Below are 21,826 nucleotides of genomic sequence, written 5' to 3'. Positions count from 1 at the left end.
CAGCTGGTGGAGCAAGGGAAAGACTGGTGGATCTTGAATCAAGAAGCCCTGTGTTACCCTGGGCAAGTCACTTAACCTCTCCTTGCCTCTGTTTTATTAAATATAAAATGGGAAAAAAATAATAGCTCTCTGCTTCAGTTGTGAGGAACAAATGAGATATTTTTTAAAGCCTTCAGAGCACTTAGTAGACATTTTGCAAATGCTTATTGCTTTCCCTTCATGCTATAGAAAGGAAAGTCACTCATCAAGAAACATCTCTAAATCTTCTTTCAACCCCAGAAATATACTGTATCAGAGACTTTGCCTCCTGACTTGCCAGGCTCCAACAGAAATATTAGACCTGGTGGCAGTGCCCTGCTCTGATGCTCCTCTGGGGGCCAGTGTTGAATGGTTCTGGCTCTTCTCAGCAGTCGTTCCCCATCATGCTTCCCTGCCCCTGTCTTCCACATCCCCAGCACCTCATAGATCTCCTCTGCTCCCCACAAAGGAAGGTCATTTGTATCTACACACATCTACACACCATCCCAGACCCCAGTCCTCTGGTTGTTCTCAGCCTCCAGCTGATGATGCTTTTCTCCTTTCCCACACAGCCATATCTCTCACCCCTGACTATCTGGAATGAGGATGCACCATCATCACCCCTCCTTTACTAGGGTGAAATAATGGAGTGTCTCCATTTCTATGAAATTTTCCTTTTCTGGGCAGACCTTCCATGCATAAAGCCTCTCAGGTGCTCATGGAACCCTGCTCACTTGTGCTTTCAATCTTCCCTCACTTCACTAAACCTCATCCTGGCATTCCCACTTGTGTTCTTCCTCCTTGGTATCTAGGGAGGATCCCTTTGCTCCATATTAGTGTGAGAGCTTTCAAAGAAAAGTCTTAAGGTCCATGGTATTGTGACTAATTTCTTCATTTTTATTGTAAAATCTTACTAATATCATTTGGTTTTACATCACAGTCACTTCCAATTATCTCTCAGCCCCGTCCTCTCCCCAGTGAGATCTCCTTCATAACAAAGATTTAAAAAAGAAAGGTGTGGGGAGGGAGAAGCCAACCAGGAAACCAACTGCTTCTGGTAGCAAATGTAATAAAAAGTCATAAGAATAAGAAGGTCAATTTTTTAAACTCCTCTCCTGGGGGAAACTTAGTCAAGATGATTCTTTGGCTCACAGTTTTATTTTTTAGTTACTTTTGGGTTGACAATGTTATCACATTACATGGATTGTTATCCTCATTTGATATCTTATGACATACATAAACTGTCTTTGATTAAGTCAAAGGGAGGGTCAAGTAGAATTCTTTAGAGACAAATAATGGAGAGGAGAATGCTGCCTCCTTCACTGATCACAATTCAGGAATTATAAAGGAAGTGAACAACCAAAAACTATGACAGCATATTCTGATCAGAACAGAGGAAAACTGTTGGGTGACCTGTTCCACCGTGTCCTCGTCCTATGAAGTCAAAGTAGGGAAGGGTCCCCTTCCTTTTGGAATAACCATTGTGGTGAACTTAAAGAAGGACATGAAAAGGGCACATCAGAGGATGGACAAGCCTGGCTATTATCTGCTTTGTGGAAGGGAACAGATTTCACGGAGTGTCTGTCAGTGTGCAGGTCAGAGGCAATGAATGCCTCTGTGGTATTCTTAGTGCCAACATTCATGGTTTTCTCTTCCTTGGTTAGAGCATGCTGGGATAGTATTTTCTATTCAAGGTGTTCCATGTTCAAATGGAGAGACTGATGCCCAGGCAGAGGGAAGAAACCAGAACAATAAAATGACTAAGATATCAAGATCTTTGATGACTGATTCATGAAACCATGGAAAAGCTAAGCAGAGAGAATGACCAACACCAGGAAACCCAATATGCCCCTTCAAGCATTCAAAGGACCATCACAGGGAGGGAGAATTGGTTGTGTTTTGTATATACCAAGATAGTAGAAAGATGAGCCATGGGGTGAAATCACGGGGAGTCTGAAATTCACATAAGGACCAGCTCACTGAAAATGAGAATTCTTTAAAATTTGAAATGGTTCCCTTTAATTAGAGGTCATTGCTTATACTGGAGGTCTTCAGATACATTCGTGCCTTGGTCTCTGTCTCAGTTTCTTGACCATTAAATTTTAAAAAATCAAAAAATCTTTAAAATGGGGATAATAATAGCACATACCTGTCTGTTTATTGTAAGGTTCAAATGAGACAATAGGCATAAAGGACGTGGGGCAGTGCTCTGGACAAGAGTAGGTATTGTAATATCATTTCTGCTAATGCAATATGGAGAGCAGAATGATTGACATGTAGCAGTTTGGAACTTGGAATGAACTGAGATTGGTATGTACCAGCAAGTGAAAGGCAGTTGCTGAGAGGAGTATAAAAGCAGGATTTGGACTGGAGGCGTTCTCTCAGTTTTGGAGAAGGGCTTTGGTGGGAGGTTTGGGTTGGGCTTGGGTTGGCCACAGGTCAACTTAGGATACCAGCAACCAGCACTGATCACTATCATAGTTTCCAGTCCTGTGACTCAATACTATACATCTTGATTAATTAATCATCAAAGAAGAAGCAATATCAATATCATCAAACAACCTGATTCAGGCTAAAGCAGCCTGAACTGGCCAGGTTGCAGCTAAGAGATGAACCTCATCAACTGTAAATCTCAAAGCCTGATTGCCTTCAATTCTCATCACACCTGATCATCTGTAGCTTAAGCCAAAGATTTCCTTTATACCTCTTTCCCTCAGTTCCCTGTTTCCTTTCCCTAAGTCTGTTATCATGAAATCTTGAAACTCACTTAGGTTGATGTCATTCTTACCTTAAGGATTTACAAACATATCATTGGGTATTTGAAGGAAGAGGGATTATTTCAAACTAAAGTTAAGCCGCAGTCAATTAGCATTTATCCATATCCATAATTTAGACCAGGATAAGCAGTTAGAAGAACTGTGAAATCTGAATCACAGTTTCTTCATTAGACTACTTATTTCTGGGACACTGTTCTATTGAAGCTGGCTGTAGCAGTTCATCACAGATAGACCTGAGGGGTCCTTGGTGTTTCCCTACCACAACTTCTGTGTTACAACTAAAGATTTCCATAGTCTCTCCTCTAACAGAGGAGCTTCAGCTCCTGATACCATCTGGGAGGAGGGAGTTATTTTTTTATATTATTATTATTACATATTACATATGGTTTTTACATAACAGTATTTAACAAATTCTAATCATTGGAATTGCTGTCATTATTCTTACAAAATTGTAAGATCAATTAGTACCAATTGCGTGTATTTAGGGTCAGGTATGGCTTAAGCCAGTTTGCTCCCTGTGGGGCTTCTTCATCCACTAGATGTTGTCATTGACCCATTCTTGGGTGATGTAATCAGATCAAAAGAGGAATCTTGTTGTTGCCCCACCATCTGTCTCAGACCTGCAAACTTCTTGAGGAAACCAAGAGAAGCTGCCTCTGTCCCATCTGTGAACAAAGGAGAACTAGATGAGATAATTATGGCTCCTGAAGCAGTGCCTGGGCAGGTTTTTGTTCAGAGCTGGAACACTGTGAGAGGCCACCTGTCCACCTGCAGGCAGTAATAGTCTGCGATGTCCTTGGGTTCCACACCATTGATGGTAAGAGAGAAATCTGTCCCAGAGCCACTGCCATGGAACCGGGCAGGGACCCCAGAGTGTAGGCTGGAAGCATAGCTAATAAGGACCACAGGAGCCTGGCCTTGGGGATGTTGGAACCAGAATATATGGTTGTTAATGCTCTGACTGGCCCTGCAGGACAGGGTGACCGTCTCTCCTGGAGACACAGCCAAGGAGGATGGAGACTGGGTCAGCTCAATGGCCCCTCTGGAACCTGCAATCATCAACACAAAAATAAAAGTTATAAATCATTAGATCCATGATAAGAGCAGCACAGATCACTGTTATAAGGTTTTGAATTAAATTGTGGTGTGCCAAGAGAGACTCCATCATGACTAATGGTCTCTCTGTCCCTCACATTCAAACACATTTTAATTCTCTCAGAAGGGACAAGAGGCAAAGAACAATTACTCAGGGGAGTCTCTCATCTTCCTCCCTCACCTGGGATCCAGAGCAGCAGGAGGCAGAAGAGCTGAGCCTGACACCCCATCATCTCCCTGTGCCTGAGCTCTGGCTCCCCAGCAGTTCCCTCTCATCTGCCCCTTTATAGCTGCCCTTCTCAGCTGACCTCATTTCCTGAACTTAAGCTTTGCAAAACAAGAGGTCATGGAGTAGTTTAGGGCTGAGGAGCAGGAGTAGGAGGCAGGAGAGGTTTCTGTTCAAATAGTAAGATTCAGTGACCCTAATCTCTTTGGAGATCAGAATTTCAATCTATTCTAGGGAAAGTAGCCTCCTTCTGAGACCCTGTGATGGAAGTTCCCAGGATTGTTAACATCTTCTCTTTTCCCCTGAACCTCATGCATTTCAACAGTGGAATCTCTGAACCAAGAAGAAACCAATCCTGGCAGTCACTTATTTACTCCTCTAACTTATGTGCAACCCCCCCCCCCAAAAAAAGGCCCTGAAACAGTTAGGAAATGTTCTTACTGATCCAGAGTTTAGTCTCTTCAAGTGGGAGATGTGGGAACCCAGCATGTGAAAATTCATTTCTGTGTAATAGTCAGTCACGAGTTCCTCTTCCAAGCATCCAGGATCAGTAGCAGTGTAACCCTGGGTAAATTACTTAATCTCTAATTCCCTCGATTTCATTAAGTGTAAAATGAGAATAAAAATAGCATTCACTTTGATTATCATGAGAATCAAATGAAATAATGTTTCTTGTTCTTATGTTTAAAACAATTTAATTTATTTTTCTACAGTTACTTGTAAAAAAAGTTTTGAACTTTTTTTCTTTTTTTAATTCAAAGAAATTTCATTTTCCCAGTTATACGAAATAATAACATAAACCATACATTTTCCAAAATTTTAAGATCCAACTGTCTCCTTCCCTCTTCTAAATCCGAGATAGTAAGCAATTTGATCTTGGAAATACATGCATTATCATGCTAAACACACATGTGTACTGGTCATCATTGTAAGAGCACACTCATATGAAACCAAAACCTCAAAATAAAACCATAAATACATTATGTGAAAGATACTATGCTTTGATCTGCATCTATCCAACTCCAACAAATGTTTCTCTGGAGGGGAGGGGGATAGCATTACCCATCATAAATGTTTCAGGAATGTCTCAGATCTACTGCATTGCTGAAAGTAGCCAAGTTTTCATAGTTGATCATCCTACAATATTGCTGTTACTGTGTGCAATGTTCTCTTGGTTTTGCTTTATTTCCCTCTGTTTTGGTTCATGCAGATCATTCCAGCTTTTTCTAAAATTACTTGCTTATTATTTCTTATTATTCAATAGTATTCCATCATCAGCATGTACCACAATTTTTAAGCCATTTCTCAATTGATGGATATGTCCTGAATTTCCAATTCTTTGCAACCGCAGAAAGAGCTGCTATAAATATTTTTGTACAAGTAGGTTCTTTCTCATTTTTATGATCCCTTTGGGATACAGACTCAAGAGTGGTATTATAGGATCAAAGAGTATATGCACTTTGATAGCCCTTTGGGCATAGTTCCAAATTCCCCTCCAGAATTGTTGGATCAGTTTACAACTCCACCAACAATGCATGAATATCCCAATTTTGCCATAATATCTCCAACATGTATCATTTTCCTTTTTTTCAGAGTGGCCAATCTGATAGATGTGAGATGTTACCTGCAAAGGTTATATTTAGTGGTTGGACTTAAATTATATGAAATGATGTGGTCACAAGTCAGAAGTTTATTTACAAAATAGAGGGGAAACAATAAAGTAGAGAAATGTGAGAGAGGTTAAAGAAAATACCTATACTAGTACTCAGCCTGGAGAACTAGTAGTGAGTAACTATAAGACCTCCTCCAAGATGAAAGCTAGTTTCTTAGGAAACTAGGAAAGTAGTCAGCCCTTTTCACTCACCCAATGAAGTCATGCAGGAGTCAGAATCTAAGCTGAAGTCATGATCCAAGCCAAAGTCTCCAATAAAGTTCCCTTGAAGACTATCTCCATGGGGGCAGCTAGGTGACTCAGTGGATTGAGAGCCAGGCCTAGAGATAGAAGGTCCTAGGTTCAAATCTGGCCTCAGACACTTCCCAGCTGTGTGACCCTGGGCAATTCATTTGACCCCCATTGCCTAGCCCTTACCACTCTTCTGCCTTGTAGCCAATACACAGTATTGACTCCAAGATGGAAGGTAAGGGTTTAAAAAAAAAGACTATCTCCAGGAGACACTCTCCACCAGACTCGACTTCACCAGACTCCCCCAGCCCCAGGATTTTGTGGTGTTTATGGTGGTTTCCTGTTTCTACCCCTCTTCACAGGGACCAATCACAGTTTCCAAATTGTCCAGCTCTGCCCAGGGGCAGTGTCTGTGGGATTGACTTCTAAAGGTATTAACTCTCCTCTTAGCATTCACACCTTTCCAAGTTGTCATCCAGTTTGGATTTGCATGTTACTGAGTTATTACCCAGTTAGAACCTGGGTTGCACCTACTTAAGGTTAAGTATGGCTGTATTAGCTTTTGTTGATTAATTCAAAAGTACTAAGTAGGGGTATTTAAGTTATTGTTAACCAAAGTGTTAATTCCAACTAGGCAAAGAGAATGAAGAATTCCCTTTTCACAAGTGTAAATTCAGAATAGACAAAGAGAACCAAGAATTTCCTTTCACAATCCTTCCCATGATTCTTTGGGAGACTAGTCTCCCCAATGAATCATTTTATATAACTATCTTGTATCTTTAAAGATCTTCTAGCTAAAGGGGCATACAATATTCAATAGTTAGAGATAAGAGGGAAATAAAAGATATATATGTATATATTTATAGAAAGAGAGAGAGAGAGAAAAGAGAGCAAACCAATGTTTGCTAGCTGCATTGACTATAAGCCAATTAGGGGGGCAATCCCCTGTGGCATACATTCAAAATATTTGTGTTCAACCTCCCAAAGTTCAATCAATTATACTCCAAAGTTTGTGCTGGATCTTCTGATGCTGTGGAGGTTTTCTTCAGTCATCTTCATGGTGCCTTCTTCAACTAATTCATCTTCTATATTCAAAGTGTTATTGAGGTCTCTTTCCGGATATGTTTCTTTCTCAATAGATTATATAATCCCTATGGTAATTATACAATTCCCCCTGAGGAGGATATTGCAAACCTTTATGACAATTATACAATGGACTAGATTTGTGACAAGGGAGGCTACAAAAAAAACTGGAGGGGGAGGGACAGGAATTGAGTGAAGATGGAGATTTGGAATCAGACTACCAAGTGCTTTATAAATATCAGTAATTCACCATTAGAAAGTGGAGGGCCAGAGTTTTGAAATATAATACAGTCAATTTGGACCTTGGTGGACTGATCTAGGCCCTCAGTTTACATTTCTGAGATNGCTCTTTTTTTGATTATGATTTTCAATTAGTCCAATAATTCTTAAATGCTCTCTTCTCTACCTATTTTCCAGGACAGTTATTTTTCCATGAGATAATTTGAATTTTATTTAATTGTTTTCACTCTTTTGATTTGGTTTTGTTGTTTCCTGATGTCTCGTGGAGTCATTAGATTTCACTTGCCCAATTCTAAATTTTAAGAAATTATTTTCTTCAGTGAACTTTTGTATCTTTTTTACTATATGTATATAGTAAATCTATCTATCTATACATATATATGTGTATATATATATATACAGAGAGAGAGAGAGAGAGAGAGAGAGAGAGAGAGAGAGAGAGAGAGAGAGAGAACAAACCAATGTTTCCTAGGTGCATTGACAATAAGCCAATTAGGAGGGCAATCCCCTGTGGCATACTTTCGAAATACTTGTGTTCAACCTGCAAAGTTCAATCAGTTATACTCCAAAGTTTGTGCTGGATCTTCTATTGCTGTGGAGATTTTCTTCGGGCATTGTCATGGTGCCTTCTTCAAACAATTCATCTTCTAAATTCAAAGAGTTATTGAGCTCCTTTTCCTGAAATGTTTCTTTCTGAAAATATTTTTTTCTCATGACAATTATACAATCTCTATAGTAATTCCCCCTGAGGAGGGTGTAGACCAACATTTGGATCAACTTGGGATACATGGTTGAGTTATGGGGTATGTAATGATGGGATTTGTGCAAGGGGGAATGGGACAAAAGAAGCCAGAAGAAGGCAGTTGGTGACAGTTACTGACAGATGAGAGGAGCAGAGAATTCTGGGAGATTCTCTGGGAGAGAGGAGGAGGAGAGGTCTCCTGGTGGAGGACTGGGAAGAGAGAGGAGGAGGACATCCCAGCTTGGATCCAGTCCTGAGGGCTTCCTGAGGATCTTTCTTTTCGAAATGAAACCCTAATTCCCTGATCAAAGCCTTTCCATCACATCTCACCCATCAATACTTCAACCATAAAATCAGATAAGTTTTGGGGCTCCATTTTGGGAGCAATCTCTTACTCTCTTTCTCCCATTACTCAACCTTGCTGAGAGACCCCCTTTCAGTCAAAACTTACAATTATAGGAAAGGACAGAAATAGAAAAACAGAAAGAGAAGGGGCGGGGGAAGAGGCTTAGGGATGGGAACCCTAAAGCTTCCCTTGTAAGTGACAGACCTCATAGAAATAGAGAAAAGGGCACCCCAAAATCCTTTTGCCATTCACCCCTTTCCCCAGTCCAAATTGCAAATAATAAAAGCCATTCACCAGTCAGATAGCATTCCAGAGTACCTGAGAGACAACAAGGGAGAGGGGAACCACCGCTTGGTCTGGCTGCTTCCATCTTGAAGCCAGACCACCTGCTGTGAAATTAACTGATCAAGGGGAGGTTTGTGTGAACCTCATCCTTATTCAGATTTGGATTGGGGAACCACATACCTCTCCTTATAGGGAAGCCTCGCCCCCAACTCATGTGGGGTGGCACAACCATTCAGATCACCCAGTTTCAGGGTGATGTCCCCTTAAAGTCTCCTAGTGTATATTTGGACCCAGGGGAGAGCTAGAAGAGAGACTCACCACCATAGACTCTCTCTCTGTCTCCCACTCTATCAAACATTCTGACTGGCCTTTTTTATTGTTATAGGTATAGTCAATCAGTTTCAATAGAAGTTGTTCTCTTTATATATGAGCAATGAATCCAAGATTCCTTTTCTCCAATTTTTATAGCTGTTAGAGTGGTTAACAGTACTTGAAACGGACCTTCCTAGGAAGGCTGAGTTGCTCCAGTACAATGGAAGTTCTTTATGTATACTTTGTCTCTTGGGTTTAGGTTATGAAGTGAAAAGTCTATAGGTCCTGCTTGTACTGCAGCTCTGGATTCATGGATTCACGCAATTTGTTCTGTAATTGTTGTATATATGCAGCAATAGAGTCTTTCCCCCTAATAATGATGTATATGTAGGAGAAAAAGGTTTAGCTTGTATAGGAGGGTGTCTAAAAAGTATCTCAAATAGTGAGATGTGTAGATTTCCTCTAGGCCTGCTGTGGAGATAAAATAAAGCTAAGGGGAGAGCTTCAGGCCATTTTAGATGTGTTTCAGTGCATAGTTTGCCAATCATAGTATTTAGCTCTCTGTTCATTTTTTCAACTTGGCCTGAACTCTGGGAATGATATGGTACATGGAATTTGGGAGTTATCCCCAAACAGGAATAAACCTGAGATAAAATCAAATTGATAAAATGGCTTCCCCTGTCCAAATTAATATGTGCAGGCAGGCCAAAGTGAGGAATAATCTCTTTTAAGAGTACCTTGGTAACAAAAGCTGCTGTGCCTTAGGCAGTAGGAAATGCTTCTGGCCATCTGGTCAGCTGATCTACTATCAGTAGACAAAATTTATAATGTCCAGCTTTTGGTATTGTAATAAAATCTATTTGCAGGTGTTCAAAAGGTGTGTAAGACAAAGGGCACCAACCAAATGCTTTGCCACAAAAGGTATGTTGGTTATATGCTTGGCAGGTGGGGCAGGCTGTACATACTTTAGAGGCTACACTGGTTATACCAGAGGCTATCCATGCTCTTTTAAAAGAATCTACAATCCCTTGGGTGCCAAAGTGACTATTTTATGCATGGATTGGCATATTTGGTGATAAAAACTTCTAGTGAGCAGGGGTTTTCCTCCAGATGACACCCATACTCCATTAATCTGTTTAGCCTTGAATTTTTGCTTCCATATTTTCAACTTCTTTTTCATTATAGGAAAGTGATAAATCTGATTCATTATTTGTTGTTAAAGTTAAAATTAATTCAGGTCCTTCTACAGCTGCTAGTTTTTCAGAGGTATCTGCTTGGTCGTTTCCCCTAGAGACAGGGTCAGTTAAACCTGTATGGGCAGAGCAATGAACTACAGCTAGGGTTTTGGGTACCTGGAGAGCAGAAAGAACTTCATTACTAATTTCTGCATTTTCTATAGTTTTTCCAACTGAGGTTAAAAATCCTCTCTGAAGCCATAACATACCCACTGCATGACAAATTCCAAATGCATATCTATAGTCTGTGTAAATTGTTGCCCTCTTGTCTCATACAATTACACACGCATGTTTTAAAGCTATAAGCTCTGCACCTTGAGCACTTATATTTGAGGGCAATGAAGTTGACCATACAGTGGTAAATTCTATAACTACTGCAGCTCTAGTGTTTCATCCCTCATGAAAGAAGAACCATCAGTGAATAAGACTAGATCTGGGTTGTCTAAAGGAGTGTCCAGAAGATTATCTCGAGGCTTTTCAGCCATGGACACTAAAGTTTCACAACTATGTAACAGTTCTCCTGAAACTGGCAAATCAAGAAGCAAGGTGGCACAGTTAAAAGTTGTACAACATTTTAAAGTGATATTTTCATTGCTTAATAGACTTATTCCATATCTTGTGCTTTGATCTGAGAATGCCTATGTTCTATGTGTGAGCAACAATGCTTCTATTTCATGTGGGCACATAATTGTTAATGGGCATCCCAATACCAAGTCAACCCCTTAGTTACTAATAAAGCAGTGGCAGCTACAACTCTAAGGCATTGTCATGCTCCTGAAGCTACTGGATCTAACTGGGCCAAATAATAAGCATCCTGATGCTGAACCAGTCCCAAAGTTTGGGTTAAAACACCTGAAGCCATCCCTTTTTGTTCATGTACATATAAAGTGAATGGTTTACTATCATCTTGGATACCTAGAGCAGAGACAGAAAAGATAGCCTGTTTTAAATCTGACAGAGCTGACAGGTCTTCTGGTTCTAATCTAAGTGGTTCAGTGACTGAATCTTCTGCTAGTGCTATGAGGGATGTAGTGATTTCCCCATAGCAAGGGATCCATTGTCTACAAAAGCCTGTTCCTCCTAAGATTGCTCTTAACTATTTATTAGTAGTGGAAGCCCTTGATTTTTTTAATATCTTCAATGCATTTAGGAGAAATAGAATGGGAACCAGCAATTAAAATGAACACTAAATATTACACTTTGGGAAGTGTAATGTAGGTAATTTGAGGAAAGGTGTTTGGGATAAGGGAAATTGAAAGGAGGATGTTGGAGACTTGCTGAGTGGGTAATCTCGGTTACAGGTAGGCTGGAATTAAAGGAGATTCAGGGTATAATAGGACTGAAGTCAGGAGTATAACACAGAAGGGAAACAGAGATCTTTTAGGAAGAAGAGAAATTAAACTAAACAGACAAACACAGCAGGCTTACAGACTGGTACTTAGACTCAAACACAAGCTGAAGGAAATAGTCTAGACTGAAATTAACAAACAGGCTTTAATTAATTTCACAGGAAGGGACCTATTTTGAAGTAACACCTTCCTTCAAGATGGATGCCCAGCTTCCCTCTAAGCCCAGAGTATGTTGTCTCTTTCCCTCTTCTTCCCACTTGATAACTAATAGACAAATTATACTAATTAGGGTTGTTGAAACACAAAAGGGTTTATTTTGTTTGACGGATGGTTTATTAGGAAGGTGGATCAAAGGAAAGCCCTATCAATTGTCTCAGGAACCTCAGGTGGGGGAAGGGAAGTAAAGATGGAGTCTGAGTAAGGACCTGCCTTTAAACTCAGCTTTACAAAATGCTATTGCTATCTAAAGGGAATAAATGATGACTGACTAACTATAACTAATGCTGTCAATTAGGTAACTCTTCACAGATTTAACTCCTCTCTAATTACTCTCCTTATTAACTCCACAGACACATAAGATAAGGGAGGGAAAGCAGGGGTGGTATTAGGAAAGGAAGATATAAAGGATTTATCTAAAATAATAATTTCTTAAGTAAATATATCAAAGCTAGGCTAAATTTCAATATTAAAGTTAGGTAATCAAAGCAGCTCGCTCATTGACCACCTCCCTCTACGGAAGATCCAGTCAACTGCTTTTCCTCAAGATTCTAAACCTCTAACAGCTTTTGGAACTCAGCCAAAGCTAGAAAAAACTATATGACCCCAATTCTGTATACTACAGAAGACACCATTGAAACCCTGCCTTTGAGACCTTGTGGCCTCTCTTATGTAATTTTTTAAAACCCTTACCTTCTGTCTTGGAGTCAATACTGTGTATTGGTTCCAAGGCAGAAGAGTGGTAAGGGTAGGCAATGGGAGTCAAGTGACTTTCCCAGGGTCACACAGCTGGGAAATGTCTGAGGCCAGATTCGAACTAGGACTTCCCATCTCTAAGCCTGACTCTCATTCCACTGAGCTACCCAGCTTCCCCCTCTCTTATGTAATTCTAATAGGTATAGGGCCAGCCTACACATAAATGGATGGGGGGTGGGGTGGGGTTTGGAAAGCCAGACAGCATTGGTGATTAAGAAAGGAAATTGAGAACAATCCAGTACCAAGAAGTTAGCCCAGAGCTGTTCTACCAGCCTTTGAGCTTCTGTTTATTTTTATAATTTTTTCTTCAAGACCAGTTTCTTCTACAAGGCTGTTATAATTACCATTTCAGGTTTAAACAGCATAGATTCAAGGTTACATGGGAATTTTAGCAGGAAAACAGATTTTTTCATGTAGATTACGTTTTAGTCTAAATAGCATTCAAAGGTTACCAAGACCTTATTTTATCCAAAATAATATTTCATAACAGTTTTTATATTATTTTTCAACATATTTCAAAAGGTAGGGTAAAATGTGAACTTCTAAAACTATGATTAAGTTCAATATGCAAAAGCGATGAAGTAATAAATTTTCTTTTAAATTGCCATCCTCTTTCCTCCAGATTTCTCAGAAATCAGGAGAGATTAGAAGCGGCTTCTATCATTTTGAATGCTAATTTTGCTGGGGGTAAGAAATATTAACTCATTAATTGCTGGTTTATTATAAGGTGATTGGGGGATTTCTTTAAGAGGATTTCTGTATCTACATTACAAGACCTGGGGCTTTCCTTAAGAAATTGATTATAATAATAAAAAGTGTTGTTCAGAAGGGAGTCACACAGGGGGTTTGATTGGGGTTTCTATCCTTCCTGTGGCCTGTTTTTCAGGTCACAAGGTCCATGCGTGACCTTGTCATAGTGTATGGATTCAATGAGCCCTTGTCCCCTCTGTGGCCCTCAGCAGCTCTCTCTTACTTTTTTTTAAATTTGAAGTGACTTCAATTAGATTTGGACTTGACAATAGTCAAGATAGTCAAGATAGAAGATGCTACAGAGGTGGCTGAATAAAGGGAAGAACGTTTCCTAATCAATTCTGCAATAAGTATTTCCTGCAAGATGCTTGTGCCAAGTGTGGATCTACTATGCTATGTTATCTTCTGATGGAATAAGTATGGGGTTAGATTAAGCTAATGGAAAGGAAAAGGCACTATGAAAATTACATTTGTTACATAAATAGTTATACCTAATATCAGAATACAAGAGTGTACATTATTATAAATTACATTTTTTAAAGTAGTTGAATCACATTTGGCTGGCATTAATAGTTAAGATTGATCAGTCCCAGGGAAGCTTTCCATCTCCAGAGATAGCTCTGCCATGTGAGTTGTTCTGCTTTGCTGGCTCATCTCCAACTCATGGGCTTCACTTGGGATTCCTGGTGTTGTCTGGGTTGCTTCATGAGTTCATCTGTTCCTGAGAATTTCTCTGTTGTAGGTGTTCATTTCCTGTGCAAACAAGAACAAAACCTCAACCCTCATATTATAATTCTGGGGGGTTGTTTGTTTCTTTGTTTTTGTCATTTGTTACTCTAATTCATGTTCAGGGATTATACAAATAAATCAGTTTACAAGAGGTTCATATTAACTTCCATTGAAACAAAAACTTGGGGTGGGTACAGTCTCTTAAGTAAGTAGTGGAACATATTTATTTGCTATATACATTCAAATTTCTGCGACTTCAATTATTACTTCACTTTGCTTGGATTATAACAATTTGCTTTGTTGCTTTGAGAGGAAAAAGCAGGGAAGGGATTATAACATTGTTTGACTTCACGTAAGAATCAAGGTTATTAAACAGTCATGATTTTCTTTTGAATGGTGAATATAGTTCAATGTTCTATCAGACAACTATACCTGAATTCAAAATAAGTAATATCATTTGCAATTCCAATGACTTTTACCTTGAACAGCAATTTTCATCAATAGTGTCTGAAAAGTTTATAAGATTTACATATACAATAAAAAGTTTTGATTTTACAAATCATGATAACCAATTTTTCTTTCCAATAATTTTCCAGTTTTTTCTTAGTTTCAATACTCACTGACAATGTTTAAACTATCTGACAATTCTTTCCAATTATACAGGAAAAGGGTTAACAATTTTGCTGGGAGTTAAGTTTCCATTAATGTTATCTTGACTGATGATGACTGAGGCAGGGGCTGGTCAGCAATTTTGTACAAACTGCTGTCTAATCTGTCTTACATCCCTTTCTCTGGAAATGTCCAGTTCTATATATCTACCTCCCAACTCAATGAGTCTGAACATAAATTGGGAGGGAGTTTCATCAATTTTTTGTTTTAAGTTTTCAAATTTCATCCATGTGCCTGGTTTGTCAGAACAAACTCTCATTGCTTTTAATAATAACTCTCTAAACTGGCGTAACCTTGTGTAATCCTGTTCATTATTGGGGTTCCATTTTGGATCATCACCTGGCCAATTAATTACTTTCCTTCCTTAGGCCTGATTGACAAGAGAAATAATCTTATTTTTCTCCCTCTCTATAAAAAAACCTTGTAGTAGATTTTCAACACCCATCTGGGGTCATATGTATGAAAGATGCCCTCTAGCTTCTTTATTACCACCATTGTTTCTTTTTCAAAAGATGGACTGTCTTGTTTGAATCTGTCAATATCCTGGGGAGTGAATGGTGAATAGTGCCTAAGGGAAACAATATCTCCATTCTTATTAAAGTTGGGTACTAACTTCAGGGAGTAAAAGCAGTGCTGGAGAGGGTCAAGCAAATGTGAAATGAGCAAATTTAGAGACATCTCCATCCCAAATGTCCACATGGCTATTTGATTACAATCTGTGGTAGAAACTTCCTAGATGATCAACATTAGTCAGATACTCTTTACATTGACCCCAAAATAGTGTGATTATTTTGGTTCTCTTCAAATATGAAGGACAGGAATCATTAAGTCCATGACTCTCTCTATTCTATATGGCTTTGCCCATTCTGAGGTCCTCAGAAAATTGACTATATGATTATTTCGTAAAGCTTAGGCAACTAGAGCTTACCTAAGTATATCTCTCCATTTCATCATGTGATTTCTTTAGAGGGAGGATTATATGTTTGTGTCACCAACTGGTTGCTAGAAGATCCCATGGGACTTTACATATAAGGAAGTCCAAGAACAAAGATTCTAAATGACTTGACCAGGATCCCAAAATTAATACATTTCTGAGGTTGGATTTAAGCCTATATATTGTGGACTTCAGAACATAATAGATTCATATCCATCATCTTAACACTTCTGCCACTTTGAACCACTCTTTATCAACCAGAACAGGTAAAAAAGACTTAATTCATAGCTCCAATTGTTTTTTTAAGTTATTAAACATTTATTAATATTCATTTTTAACCTGTTTACATACTTTATGCCCCTACTTTCCCCTTCACCAACCCGCTCTCCCCCTACCCATGGCCAACGCACATTTCCACTGGTTGTAACATGTGTCCTTGTTCAGGGCCTATTTCCAAATTGTTGTTAGTTGCATTGGTGTGGTAGCTTCGAGTCCACATCCCCAATCATGTCCGCCTCAGCCCATGCATTCAAACAATTGTTTATCTTATATGTTTCCTCTCCTGCAGTCCTTCCTCTGAACCTGGGTAGCATCTTTACCATAAATCCCTCAGAGCTGTCCTGTGTCATTGCATTGCTGCTGGTACAGAAGTCCATTACATTCGATTTTACCACAGAATATCAGTCTCTGTGTATAGAGTTCTTCTGGCTCTGCTCCTTTCGCTCTGCATCACTTCCTGGAGGTCTCTCCAGTTCGCCTGGAATTCCTCCAGTTTATTATTCCTTTTAGCACAATAGTATTCCATCACCCGTATATACCACAATTTGTTCAGCCATTCCCCAATTGAAGGACATGCCCTCATTTTCCACTTTTTTGCCACTACAAAAAGCGTGGCTATAAATATTTTCACACAAGTCTGTTTATCTATGATCTCTTTGGGGTACAAACCCAGCAATGGTATGACTGGATCAAAGGGCAGGCAGTCTTTTATAGCCCTTTGGGCATAGTTCCAAATTTCCAGCCAGAATGGCTGGATCAGTTCACAACTCCACCAGCAATGCATTAATGTCCCAATTTTGCCACATCCCCTCCAACATTCATTACTCTCCCCTTCTTTCATTTTAGCCAATCTGCTAGGTGTGAGGTGAGTTGATACCTCAGAGTTGTTTTGATTTGCATTTCTCTAATTATTAGAGATTTGGAACACTTTCTCATGTGCTTATTGATACTTTTGATTTCTTTACCTGAAAATTGCCTATTCATGTCTCTTGCCCATTTTTCAATTGGGGAATGGCTTGATTTTTTATACAATTGATTTAACTCCTTGTATATTTGAGTGATTATACCCCTGTCAGAGTTTTTTGTTATAAAGATTTTTTCCCAATTTGTTGTTTCCCTTCTGATTTTGACTACATTGTTTTTGTTTGTACAAAAGGTTTTTAGCTTAATATAGTCAAAACCATTTAATTTACATTTTGTAATTTTCTCTAACTCTTGCTTGGTTTTAAAATCTTTCCTTTCCCAGAGATCTGACAGGTATACTATTTTGTATTCACTTAACTTATTATAGTTTCCCTCTTTATATTCAAGTCATTCACCCATTCTGAATCTATCTTGGTGTAGGGTGTGAGATGTTGATCTAAACCTAATCTCTCCAATATTGTTTTCCAAATTTCCCAGCAGCTTTTGTCAAATAGTGGATTCATGTCCCAAAAGTTGGGTTCTTTGGGTTTATCATACACTGTCTTGCTGACATCATTAACCACAAGTCTATTCCACTGATCCTCCCTTCTATCTCTTAGCCAGTACCATATTGTTTTAAAGACTGCTGCTTTATAGTATAGTTTAATATCTGGTACTGCTAGGCCCCCTTCCTTCACATTTTTTTTTTCATTATTTCCCTTGATATTCTTGATCTTTTGTTATTCCAAATGAACTTTGTTATAGTTTTTCCTAATTCAGTAAAGAAGTTTTTTGGTAATTTGATAGGTATGGCGCTAACTAGGTAAATTAATTTGGGTAGAATGTTCTTTTTTATTATGTTAGCTCGTCCTACCCATGAACAATTAATGGCTTTCCAATTGTTGAGGTCCAGTTTTATTTGTTTGGAAAGTGTTTTGTAGTTGTTTTCATATAATTGCTGTGTTTGTTTTGTTAGATTGATTCCCAAGTATTTTATATTGTCTAGGGTGATTTGAAATGGTGTTTCTCTTTCTACCTCTTGCTGCTTTAATGTGTTGGAAATGTATAGAAATGCTGATGATTTATGTGCACTTATTTTGTATCCTGCCACTTTGCTAAAGTTGTTGATTATTTCAACCAGCCTCTTAGTTGATTCTCTAGGATTTTTTAAGTATACCATCATATCATCTGCAAAGAGTGATAGCTTAGTCTCCTCATTGCCTATTTTGATACCTTCAATTTCTTTTTCTTCTCTAATTGCTATGGCTAGTGTTTCTAGTACTGTGTTGAATAATAGAGGTGAGAATGGGCATCCTTGTTTCACTCCTGATCTTATTGGGAAGGCTTCTAATTTATCCCCATTGCATATAATGCTTGTTAATGGTTTTAGGTATATATTGTTTATTATTTTTAGGAAGGGTCCTTCTATTCCTATACTTTTCAATGTTTTCAGTAGGAATGGATGCTGTATTTTGTCAAAGGCTTTTTCAGCATCTATTGAGATGATCATGTGATTTTTGTTTGTTAGACTGTTGATATGGTCAGTTATGTGGATGGTTTTCCTAATGTTGAACCATCCTTGCATTCCTGGTATAAATCCCACCTGATCATGGTGGATGATCTTCTTAATTACTTGCTGGAGTCTCTGCTAATATTCTATTTAAGATTTTTGCATCTATGTTCATTAGGGAGATTGGTCTATAGTTTTCTTTCTCTGTTTTTGGTCTACCTGGCTTTGGGATCAGTACCATGTTTGTGTCATAAAAGGAATTTGGTAGGACTCCTTCTTTGATTATCATATCAAATAATATGTATAGTATTGGGATTAGTTGCTCTTTGAATGTCTGATAGAATTCACTTGTGAATCCATCAGGTCCTGCTGATTTTTTCTTAGGGAGTTCTTTAATGGCTTGTTCAATTTCTATTTCTGATATGGGATTATTTAGGTATTCTATTTCTTCTGCTGTTAATCTAGGCAATTTGTATTTTTGTAAATATTCATCCATATCTCCTAGATTGTTATATTTGTTGCCATATAATCGGGCAAAATAGTTCTTAATGATTGCCTTAATTTCCCCTTCATTATAGGTGAGGTCTCCCTTTTCATCTCTAATACTGTCAATTTGGTTTTCTTCTTTCCTTTTTCTTATTAGATTGACTAGTACTTTGTCTATTTTATTTGTTTTTTCAAAATATCAGCTTCTAGTCTTATTTATTAATTCAATAGTTCTTTTACTTTTGATTTTTATTAATTTCTCCCTTAATTTTTAGTATTTCTAATTTAGTTTTCAGCTGGGGGTTTTTAATTTGCTCGCTTTCTAATTTTTTGAGTTGCATACCCAATTCATTAATCTCTGCCCTCCTTAATTTGTTAATATATGCACTCAGGGATATAAATTTCCCCCTGAGTACTGCCTTGGCTGGATCCCACAGAGTTTGGTAGGATGTCTCATCATTGTCATTCTCTTCAATGAAATTGTTGATTGTTTCTATGATTTCTTCTTTGACAATTTGGTTTTGGAGAATCATATTGTTTAATTTCCAATAGGTTTTTGATTTGTCAGTCCAGGTGCCTTTACTGATTATTATTTTTATCGCATTATGATCTGAGAAGGTTACATTTATTATATCTCCTCTTTTGCATTCGTTTGCCATGATTCTATACCCTATTACATGGTCAATCTTTGTAAATGTACCATGTGCAGCTGAAAAGAAGGTGTATTCCTTTTAGTCCCTATTTATTTTTCTCCACATATCAATTAAATCTAATTTTTCTAGGACTTCATTCACCTCTCTTGCCTCTTTCTTATTTATTTTTTGGTTTGATTTATCTAAATCTGAAAGAGGAATATTTAGATCTCCCACTATTATGGTTTTACTATCTATTTCCTTCTTGAGCTCTCCCAGTTTCTCCTTTATGAATTTGGATGCTATACCACTTGGTGCATATATATTGAGCAGTGTTATTTCCTCATTGTTTATACTGCCTTTAATCAGGATGTAATGACCTTCCCTGTCTTTTTTAATCATATCTATTTTTACTTTGGCTTTGTCAGAGATCATGATAGCCACTCCTGCCTTCTTTTTCTCATTTGATGCCCAAAAGATTTTGCTCATACCCTTAACCTTGAACTTGTGTGTGTCTACCCGCCTCATATGTGTTTCTTGTAGACAACCTATGGTAGGATTTTGGTTTCTAATCCACTCTGCTATTTGCTTCCGTTTTATGAGCAAGTTCATCCCGTTCACATTCAGAGTTACAATTGTTAGTTGTGTATTCACTGACATTTTTGTATCCTCTCCTAGACCCACTCCTTCTTCTTACACTATTTTCTTTTACACCAGTGGTTTGCTTTGAGCCAGTATCCCTTATCCCCTCCCTTGATTGACTTACCTTTCTGCCCCCTCCCTTGTTATTCACCTCTTTTTGTTTTTTAAAGACCAAATGAATTCCCTCCCTCTTCTTCTCCCCTCACTTTTTTGGCCTCTCCACTCCCCTGCTCCCTTTGGTTTATCGCTTCTGACTTTCTCAGTAGGGTTAGATAGAGTTTTTTATCCGGATGGATAATAAAGCTACTCTTCCTTCTCCGGGTTGATTACACTGAGAGTAAAGTTTGATTATGCTCTCTTCCTCTCCTTCTTATGGTATTATTTATCCCCTCCCCTTCCCATGCCCTCTTTGTGTGTAATAGAATATCTTATTTTTCTTATTTACTCGGATTTTTCTTGGTGTCCCCTACTATTCCCCCCCTCTTTCCCACTCCCCATGTAATCTTAGACCATTTAGTATCCTGTCCTCTCCCTATGATTTATTCTTCTGGTTGCTATAATAGTGAATATTATAATAGTGTATAGAGTTCACTACAGAGAATTATACATAGCATTTCTCCACCTAGTAATACAGATAATTAGATCTTATTTATGCCCTTAAAGAGTCAAGCTTAAAAGATTATGAGTTTTCTTTCTTTTCCCTCTGTTTCTTATTTACCTTTTCATCTTTTTCTTGATTTTTGTGGTTGAGTGTCAAACTTTCCATTTAGTCCTGGTCTCTTTTGTGCAAAAACTTGGAATTCTTCAATTTTGTTGAATGCTCATACTTTCCCCTGAAAGTATATGGTTTGTTTCGATGGGTAGTTGATTCTTGGCTGAAGGCCCAGCTCTCTTGCCTTTCTGAATATTGTATTCCAAGCCTTGCGGTCTTTTAGAGTTGAGGCTGCCAGATCCTTTGTGATCCTTATTGGTGCTCCTTGATATTTGAATTGTCTCTTTCTGGCTTCTTGTAAGATTTTTTCTTTTATTTGAAAGCTCTTCAGTTTCGCTATTATATTTCTGGGTGTTGACTTTTCTGGGTCCAGTGTAGAGGGTGATCTATGGATCCTTTCAATGTCTATATTGCCCTCTTGTTGTAGACTTCAGGGCAATTTTGCTGAATAATTTCTTTAAGTATGGAGTCCAAGTTTCTATTAATTTCTGTCTTTTCTGGAAGACCAATGATTCTCAAGTTGTCTCTTCTAGACCAGTTTTCTTGGTCTGTCACTTTCTCATTGAGATATTTCATGTTTCCTTCTATTTTATCAGTCTTTTGACTTTGTTTTATTTGTTCTTGTTGTCTTGAGAGATCATTGGTTTCTAAATGTTCGATTCTAGCCTTTAAGGACTGGTTTTCAGCTTTAATGTTTTGATTTTCCGCTATAATCTTTTGGTTTTTCTTTTCAATCTGGTCATTTCTGGTCTTCAGTTGACTTGTCTCACTTTCCAATTGCGAAATTCTGCCTTTTAAACTGTTATTTTCTTGCCAGATTTCTTCCATCTTCCTCAGCATTTCATTTTTGAACTCTTCTATAGCTTGTGACCAGCTTTCATTTTTTTGGGGAGGTTTGGATTTTTGTTTTTCCTCCTCTGTTGTCTGGATTTTCTCTGTGTAGAAGTTGTCGAGTGTTCCAGAGTTTCTCTTGATAGTCTTTTTCTTCTGGACTTCC

At 38.3% G+C, this 21,826-nt stretch overlaps 1 protein-coding gene across 1 annotated transcript in view; it reads left to right on the top strand.

The window, feature by feature from the left end:
* LOC123236692 (immunoglobulin kappa light chain-like) overlaps window positions 1–21,826 on the top strand; it is a 330,984-nt gene that overhangs the window by 216,071 nt on the left and 93,087 nt on the right. The gene's annotated exons all lie outside the window — the stretch shown is intronic.

This window comes from Gracilinanus agilis, chromosome 2 (genome assembly GCF_016433145.1).
Source record: "Gracilinanus agilis isolate LMUSP501 chromosome 2, AgileGrace, whole genome shotgun sequence".
NCBI classification, from domain to species: domain Eukaryota; kingdom Metazoa; phylum Chordata; class Mammalia; order Didelphimorphia; family Didelphidae; genus Gracilinanus; species Gracilinanus agilis.
The sequence above is the reverse complement of the archived record's forward strand: the minus strand, read 5'-3'. Positions and strand labels throughout refer to the sequence as shown.